Source organism: Mastomys coucha, unplaced genomic scaffold (genome assembly GCF_008632895.1).
Source record: "Mastomys coucha isolate ucsf_1 unplaced genomic scaffold, UCSF_Mcou_1 pScaffold20, whole genome shotgun sequence".
NCBI classification, from domain to species: Eukaryota; Metazoa; Chordata; class Mammalia; order Rodentia; family Muridae; genus Mastomys; species Mastomys coucha.
Window position 1 is genome coordinate 54,002,652 of NW_022196903.1, and position 8,677 is coordinate 54,011,328.

Here is an 8,677-nt window from a genome sequence, read left to right on the forward strand (position 1 = left end):
TATTTGTATGATGTATTATTTTGACAGAGTTAATAGATAGATGGTTTAATGAGGTGGCTTAGTGGATAGAGGCACTAGTCACCATGTCATGTGTGACTCAATCCCAGGGTCCACCTGCTGGAAGGAGAGAACCAAGCCCTGGAAGTTGTCCTTTGACCTCTTCTTGTGTACCATAGCATGCACATGCCCATACACACACACACACACACACACACACACACACACACACACACACACACACAAATTATATAATAAACTAAACGTAAGTAGTAAGGGGAACAGTAGCTTCTTAATGCTAAGATCCATTCAATAAACAATAACTTCAATAAGTGCTAGGTTTTAGAGAAATAAATTTGGAACACAAATAAGTTGTTTCAATTTTTATTGCAAAATTTATTCCTTTGGTATTTTTTTCTGTGATAATTTTTAATTTTTCTAATTTTAGGTCATTCCATTCATGTAAAGAACATTTTTTCCCTAATAAGCATTTATGTCACAAACTGTTTTAAGACTTTTATATGTGAACATTCAGGTTTTCACATTTCCAAAGCTGAAAAAAGTAGATTGAGACTGTTATCTGTGTAAACAATAACTCTACAGTCTTACAGCTGGAAACTCTTACAAACATGACTCTCTTAATAATTGATAGCTTAGGTAACTAAAGAAGATAGTTCAGAAAATTGTTTTTGAAACCTTTTGGAGGTTGACTTTTAATCATTCTACCTTTAAAAAGAAAACAGTAACAAAACCTGTATCCAGGAGCATGCCCAGTACACACTGTTTGTCCAGTAGAGGTCACCCTCTTAGAGTACCTTACTAGGTAAAGAAAGCAACCCGAAACTCTCGCACTGACTCCGTCAGAGACCTCCCAAGGCACAACCCAGCTCGTGTGTGTTTGGTTTCATCTCAGGTGGGGTTTGGTTTTGCACTAAATATGGCTATCAGTTCTTTGAGAATTTCATAGACCACATTTGATTAGAGTCTTCCCAGATCTACCACCTCTTTCCTACATATTCCTCCATTCTCTTTGTTTTAAAGCCATGGAGTGCAATTTGTGTTGCCCTGCTACTCTTGGGTGCACTGGCCCTTTAAATGATCCCATCAAAGCAACCATCAAATGCCAACGGCTCCTCAGGGGTGGGAATTTTATCCACCTCCCTACTGTATACTAATTTTATGTGGTTTGAGCTTGTACACAGGTCCTGTGTACACTGTACACGATCCCTGATGGTTTATGTGTGCATCTGCCCCATTATGTCTGTAAAAGAGTTTGTTATCTACCACCCCTGGGTCTTACAATCTATCTTCCAGGATCAACCCTGAGACCTGAGAGGAGCAGTATGATATAGTTATCTCGTTTAGGGCTGAAGACTGAAAATTCTTTTATTTTCTGAACACTCACTAGTTGTGGGTCTCTGTGTAAATTGCCATCTACTGCAAGCAGAAGGTTCTCTGAGAAGGGTTGAGAGAACCACTAAGCAATGGACACAATACTGATTAGGAGTTGTTTTAGCACTATCTATTTATCAGAATAATAGTAGTAGGTTCTAACCTAGGCCCTATAACTTAATGAGCCACAGGTGTTTGGCTCCATCTGCAGTGCCAAGTACTGAGTGAGCTTATTTCCAGTCGGAAGTTGGTCACTCAATACCGTTCATGGCATTGTTGGACCAGTGGGCAGATCTTGCAAGAACAGTCATTATTGCAGCTTTCAGGGTTCACAACTGGGTAAGAATGATGATTATATTTCTTTTCCAGAAGTTTGCGTAGCCTTTCAGCACTTTCGAAGCTGGCCACTTGGGATGAAACTTCAAGATGAAACATCTTAATTTTTCCATGTTTTATAACTCAAATAAATGATGTCTTAACAATAGGGTCTTAATACCAAAAAGTTCTACAGGGTAGCCAAGAAATTTGGCAATAGCCTGTTATGTTTGGGGAATCAAAGGGATTCCACTGGCTAACAACTCAAAAAGAGGTAGCCATGTCATGGTTCTGGGATTTTTATTTGTGATGTTATCTGCTGTTTTAGGGTAACTCTATTTATTTTTATCTCTCCCCATGACATCTTAATAGTTTCTCTATGTGTATTCCAAAATCAAGTACACAAAGATTTAAAGCTAACGTAAGAGAGGAAATGTCATGTTGGTTTTTCTAGCTCCAGGTTACCTCAGAAGGATTGCCTCTGGCTCCATCATTTATTTATTTATAAATTACATTATTTATTTATAACTATAAATTATTTATCAATGTTTATCATATGATATATAATATACAATTATGTATTGATTGTTATATAATAAATTTGTAAATTAGTTTGGGCTCCAATTCACAGCACCTGCCTCCTAAATGCTGGGATTAAAGGCATGCACCACCACTACCCAGCTGGTTCCATCCATTTACCTGCAAATTTTATTACTTATTTATCTTAAAAGCTAACTAATACTCTATTGTATAATACCACATTTTCATTATCCATTATTTAGTTGGTGGACATCTACGCTGTTTCCATATCATGCCTAGTGTATGAAAAAAAAGCAGCAATAAATGTGAATGAGCAAGTATCTTTATGGTAAGATGCAGAGTCCTTTAGGTATATGCCTAAGAGTAGCATAGCTGGATTAAGTGGTAGATGAATAGATAATATTCTCATTCTCTCTCTGTCTCTGTCTCTGTCTCTGTCTCTGTCTCTGTCTCTCTCTCTCTCTCTCTCTCTCTCTCCCCCTCCCCCCACCCCATCTATCTCTGTCATTCCATCTCTCTGTGTGTCTTTTTCTCTGTCTCTCTCTGTCACTGTCTGTCTGTCTGTCTATCTGTCTCTCTTTCTGCATAGATCTGTACCAGTTTGCACTCCTACTAATGAGTTTGTGTTCCTCTTTCCCCACATCCACATCAGAATTTTGTTGTTGTTGTTGTTGTTGTTGCTGCTGCTGCTGTTGTTTTAACTTGGCAATTCTAGCTAAGATAAAATGAAATCTGAAAATAATTTTAATTTGCATTTTCCTGATAGCTAAGGATATTAAACATTAAAAAAAAAAAAAAAAAAAAACCTTCTCAGCCATTTGTATTTCAAGATTTGAGAGCCCTATGTTTAGGTCCATGCCCATTTATAAATCGGATTTTTTTTTCTTGATGTCTATGTTTGGTTTTAGTTCTTTGTATAGTCTAGACCCCATGCTCTGTCTGTAGTAGACATGTAGCTAGTAAAGATTTTTCTCATTTTGTGTTTTGCGTCTTCACTTGAGTGATGGTCTTCTTTACTATATAGATGTTTGTAATTTCATGAGGTCAGATTTGTCAGTGTTGGTCTTAATACCTGCACTTCTTTGGTTTTACTCAGAAAGCCCCTCTCTATGCTAGTGTATTCCTGAGTCTTCCATTTCTTGTTCATCCGATCCAGAATGTCATGTCCTTTGTTGAGGTCCTTGATACGTTTAATGTGAGTTAGGTAATAATCCAGTTTCTTTCTTCTACCTTCAACTATCTCGCTTGACCAGAACAGGGTGAAGAGGCTGTGTTTTCTCTAGTGTTAGTTTTGGTTTTATATGTCTGCACCCTCAGTTCTTGTCCACTGATTGATGTGTCTGGCCTTTTTATGGCAATGCCATGCTGTGTTTCTTAATATGCCTCCAAAATATAACGTAACACCAGATGATGATAACTCCAACAGTTCTTTTATTGTTTGGAACTGTTGTTCCTACTAATCCATACTGATATCTTCCTCAATTTCCTTTTTCATTGTTACAAATTATTATTATTATTATTATTATTATTATTATTATTATTATTATTATTATTATTACTCTATAAGTATTTCAGTTCCTTAGTATCCAGAATACTTTTGAGGCTATTGTTTATTGTTTGAATATAGTAAGGCTACTGCATTTTGCCCCTTCGTTCTGTGTTGTGCTACTTTGTGAGTGTAGGAGTTTTCTTTTGGCGTTTTTAAGGTCTTTTAAGTATAGAATTATATTATCTACAAATAAGGATACTTGGACTTCTTTTCTGTTTGAATTGCCTTCTGTTGTCTTATTGCTCTAAGACTTGTATTGTGTTGAATAGAAATGGAGAGAGTGAACATCCTTCTCTTAGTCCTGATTTTAGTGGAAATGTTTTTGAGTTTTTCTCCACTTAGCATGCTATTGGCTATAAACTTGCTGTGTATTTCCATATTATATTGAGGTATGTTGCCTGTTCCCCTAGTCTGTCTGGGACTTTTATCATGAGAGAATATCATATTTTGTCAAAAGCCTTTTCTAAATGTAATGAGATAATTGTTTTTTTTTTTCTTTTTCTGTCTGAATATATTTATGTGGTAGGTTTAGTTACTGATTTACAGATGTTGAACCATCCTGCATCTCTGGGGGCATAAGGTTGACATATTCATAGAAGAAAATATTCTTTGGTCTTGAATTTAGTTTGCAAGTATTTTATTGAGATGTCTGTGTGTGTGTGTCTGTGTTCACCTGAGATGCTGGCAATATTTTCTTTCTTTTAATTTTTTAACTTTGTCTGTTTCTGGTATCATATAAAGTATTTGAAAATGTTCCTTCTCTTTCTATTGTATGAAATAATTTGAGGAGTATTGCTGTTCCTCTCTGAAGAGCTAGTAGAATTCAGTAATGTATCTATGTAGTCCTGAGACTTTTTATTTTTCAGTTGGCTGCTTTTTAATCATTGTAGTTATAAATCTATTTAAATTCTTTACATCCTCTTAATTTAATTCTGGTAGGTCATGTACATTTAAAAATTCATCCATTTCTTTTAGACTTTTCAGTTTAGTGGAATATCACTTTTTAATATATGTCCTTATAATTTCTGAAGTTTCCTCAGTCTCTGCTGTAGTGTGTCCCTTTTCATCTCTGCTCTTATTCATTTAGTTAATTTGCCTAAGGTTTGTCAATATTGTTAACCTTTTCAAAGAACCAACTCTTACTCATTACCTGCATTGCTTTTCTCATTTCTATTTTATTAATTTCAGCCCTGATTTTTATTATGTCTTGCCATCAATTTCAGTCTGTTATGTTTTCATTTAATTCTAGGAAATGTTTAGTCTACTTCTCCACTTCTCGCTTGACCCAATTCTCGTTTAATAATGTGCTGTTAAGTCCCTGAGTTTGTGTACATTTTGCTCTTTTCTGATGTTCATGTTCGACTATTGTGGTTAGATCAAATACAGGTTGTTATTTACATTTTCCGGATTTGTTCTGACTTGACTTTTGACCTCGCATATGGTCAGTTTTGGAGAAAGTTCCATGGTCTGATGAGGAGAAAGTGCAGTTTTAGTGTTTGGGTGGATCGGTCTGAAAATGTCTGTTCTATAAATGTCACTTGCTTTATGATATCATTTAACTCTAGAGTTTTTCAGTTGTTGTTTTCCCCCACAAGATGACCTGTCTATTGGCGAGAGTGGGTATTGGAGTCGCCTTCTATCACTGGGCTGGAGTCAACCTGCTGTTTTAAATCTAAACATGCCTTTTTAATGCGATTAGATGCTCCTCTGTTTAGAGCATGTCTTAGATATAGTTACTATTGCTGTGGTGAAAGCATGACCAAAAGCAACTTGGGGAAGAAAGATCTTAGGAAGACATTTTGTCAGTTAAGGCTCCATCTTCTCTGTTGACTCTAGGATGTGTTGTGTTGACCCCAAACTAGTCAGTGCAGTGGATATATATTTACAGTCTTAGTATCTATCCTGATGATTTTTCCTTTAACAACTGGAAAGTATCATTCCTTATCTCTTCTGGTTAACTTTTGTTTTTCATCTATTCAGACATTAGAATAGTCTGTTTTTTCATCCTTTGGCCTTGAGTTGATGTCTTGAGTTTGGCCTTGAGTTGGTCATGAGCTGTGTTTCTTGGAGGGAGGCAGTGAAAAGATGGATCCTGTTTTCTGATCCAGTCTGTGGTTGTGTCTCTTTACTGAGGAGTGGAGATAATTAATATTGAGTTATTATTGAACAGTATGTCTTTGCTTCTGTTATTTTGTTGAAAGGGATGAAAACACAGGCCCCCATATCTTTAGAAAAAGATTCTCCCTTTAGCTTAAACTGACCAAGGTTCAGTTGGAAGTGACAGAAGACATACCTTTGAGCCTCTCAGGTCTAGGTTCTTGGAAAAGAGAAATCATTAAACCCTGCAAGAGAGGAGCCCTGTAAAGAATATACAGACATTGGTCTCTGGCTTTGGGCTTCTGGTGAGGTGTGGGTGGACAGCTTGTCACTCCTAGCATCTAACCAACCTTCCCTGGAGGATAAAGATACCAGACCCTGCAGCACAACAGGTATTAGTAAAAGTGCCAGTACTGGTGTGGGCTGAGGTCTTGTCTCCCACGAGACTCGTGCATGCTGGTGTGAGCAGAGGCCTTGTCTCTCTCCTGACTCCTCTGTGTCTGTGTGGACTGAAGCCTGTCTCTCCTCAGACTCGTCCATGCAGGCTTTCCCACTTGCACAGTGTCTCTTTCCAGAATAATGGGATGTGTACTCATACTGTAGCACCAGTAAAGGTAACTCAGATGTCAGCTTCTTTCCTTTCCTAACAGAGTGATTGGGTGCTTGGCAGCGTGTAGAATCACATGCTCTTCAGATCTTTTGAAAGCTGATTTTCCTCAGTCTAATCCCATGGGAGTTAGGTACAATTTATGATAATTATGGATTCAGTTCCCACTGGTGTTAAACTTCCTGACAAACTTAAGTAAGAATTAAAATGGAGCCAGACACTAATAACCAGACTGGCCCTTTGTGGTCCCCTTTTCTTTCAGATTAGGAGGAAGATAGCAAAAGCAGATTTGTAAATAAGCCTGTTCCCTATTGGCTCCTCAGAGGCCCGTGTTCTCCAGGATGAAAGCCAAGAGCCAGGGCCAAGTAGGTTCTGGCTGTAGGTCCTGCAGGGCTGGCAGGACACTGCCAAAGCTGCTTGTTAAAAATAGATCTCTTGACCTTTTGTCCCTGAACTGAAGGACTCTCAAGTTCAGGTCACTATTAGAGGGTTCGGAGATGAGACCTGGGTGGGCTGATTTCTGAGGTAATGTTAGGGGTGGGAAGGGACAAGGTTGTAGAATAATTTGAATCTGAAAGCTGCTCTTGTGCTGGCCTCAGGCAGACATGGTTTTAGCTCGCACTTCCTTCATAAAAGAAAGAGTGGAGGACCCCAGGTGCTTTCCCCTACTCTGCCATGGCCACAGGCTGTGGAATTTGGGATGCTCCTTAGCAGTTTGGCAGTTATAGCAAGCTACTCCTCCTTAGGGTACAGTTAGTTTTTTGTTTTAAAATGTACCCTGAAATAAACTTCAGGGCATCTAAGTCATTCAGAAATCCATTCAAAGACTATTCCTTGCCTTCACTCCAATGGATTCAGACATTTGTTTCCACATTGATCTCAGTGACCATCTCAGTTCATTCTGTTGATGTGTCTAAACAGATCTGGACCTCCCAAAGGTTTTAGGGAGAAGTATACTTAGGTTTCTCCTGCTCAGTGAGGGAATTTAGCAAGCATTAAATCCTTCTGAGAAAGCAGCCATGGTGTTTGAAAATAGTGATAGGCATGATATGTTTTTTTCCCCCAAAAGAATTAGTTAACTGTTTCCATAAAATCTTGCTCATCTTTACATCCTAGGGTGGATGTCTGGCCCCCCACACACACAAACACACACACACATGTACACATGTACCCACATGTACACAGTATAAATATGTACAGTACACATGTACAACACACATGTATGCCTACACATATACATACAATACACATATGTACATACACAAACATACAGACACCCCACAAGCACATATGGATAATACGCACATACCACACACAAACATAATTGAACACATTCCTCCACGCTGACCCATATTTAGAATATTGGAGTCATGTTGTGTTTCCAGCATATACAAACAAGAAAGGAGAGGGTGATGGGGAATGGGATGGCAAATGATCTTGAGAAGTACAATGCCTGTTCTGAAAGATTTCACAATGTGTTGCTGGACAACAAAAACACTTTATTTCAATGCTGACACAACACTGAGCCTACAACAACCTATAAAGCAAGTAATGCAATCATTTTCAATTTTCATATGATGAAACAGAAGGTCTGAGAGCATAAATCCTGTACCCAGATCATGCAAGTCGGGCCTTGAAGCTCCTATAGGCATCCTGTCTCTGGGTGTTCCCAAGTGGGTCATTTCTTATGAAATGAGATTGTATTAGTTGTGGAACTATTCATTTCTATAGATCCACAGCATGGCCTGCATCCTCCTGACCCCTGGACAAGCAGCATGGCAGAGGGCCAGCATTAATATAAGGCCTGTTCTGAGACCCTGAATCCTGCAGCCCTTCCTGAGCTACAATACCCATCCCAAAGCCCTCACTGAAGTGGCATCCCAGGCCCAACCACATGTTTGTTCTAGTTTGAGGAGCACGCCCTCCCCTGCTGCCCCTTTCCCCCTTCCTCACCCTGCCTATCACATACAGTGATTGTCAGTGCTTCCGAAGTACCAGTTAAAGAAAAATGTCAGTGTCTCAAAAATGCCCTACCCAGTCGTACTCATGCCCAGTAGGAGGGTCTGAAGATTGATGCACATTTTCAATGGCTTTTGAGAACTTCAGAACTTATGGCAACATATGACTTAAACACACATGGTCTCTGCTGGGAATCTGAGTGGTCCAAGGGATTTGTTTCT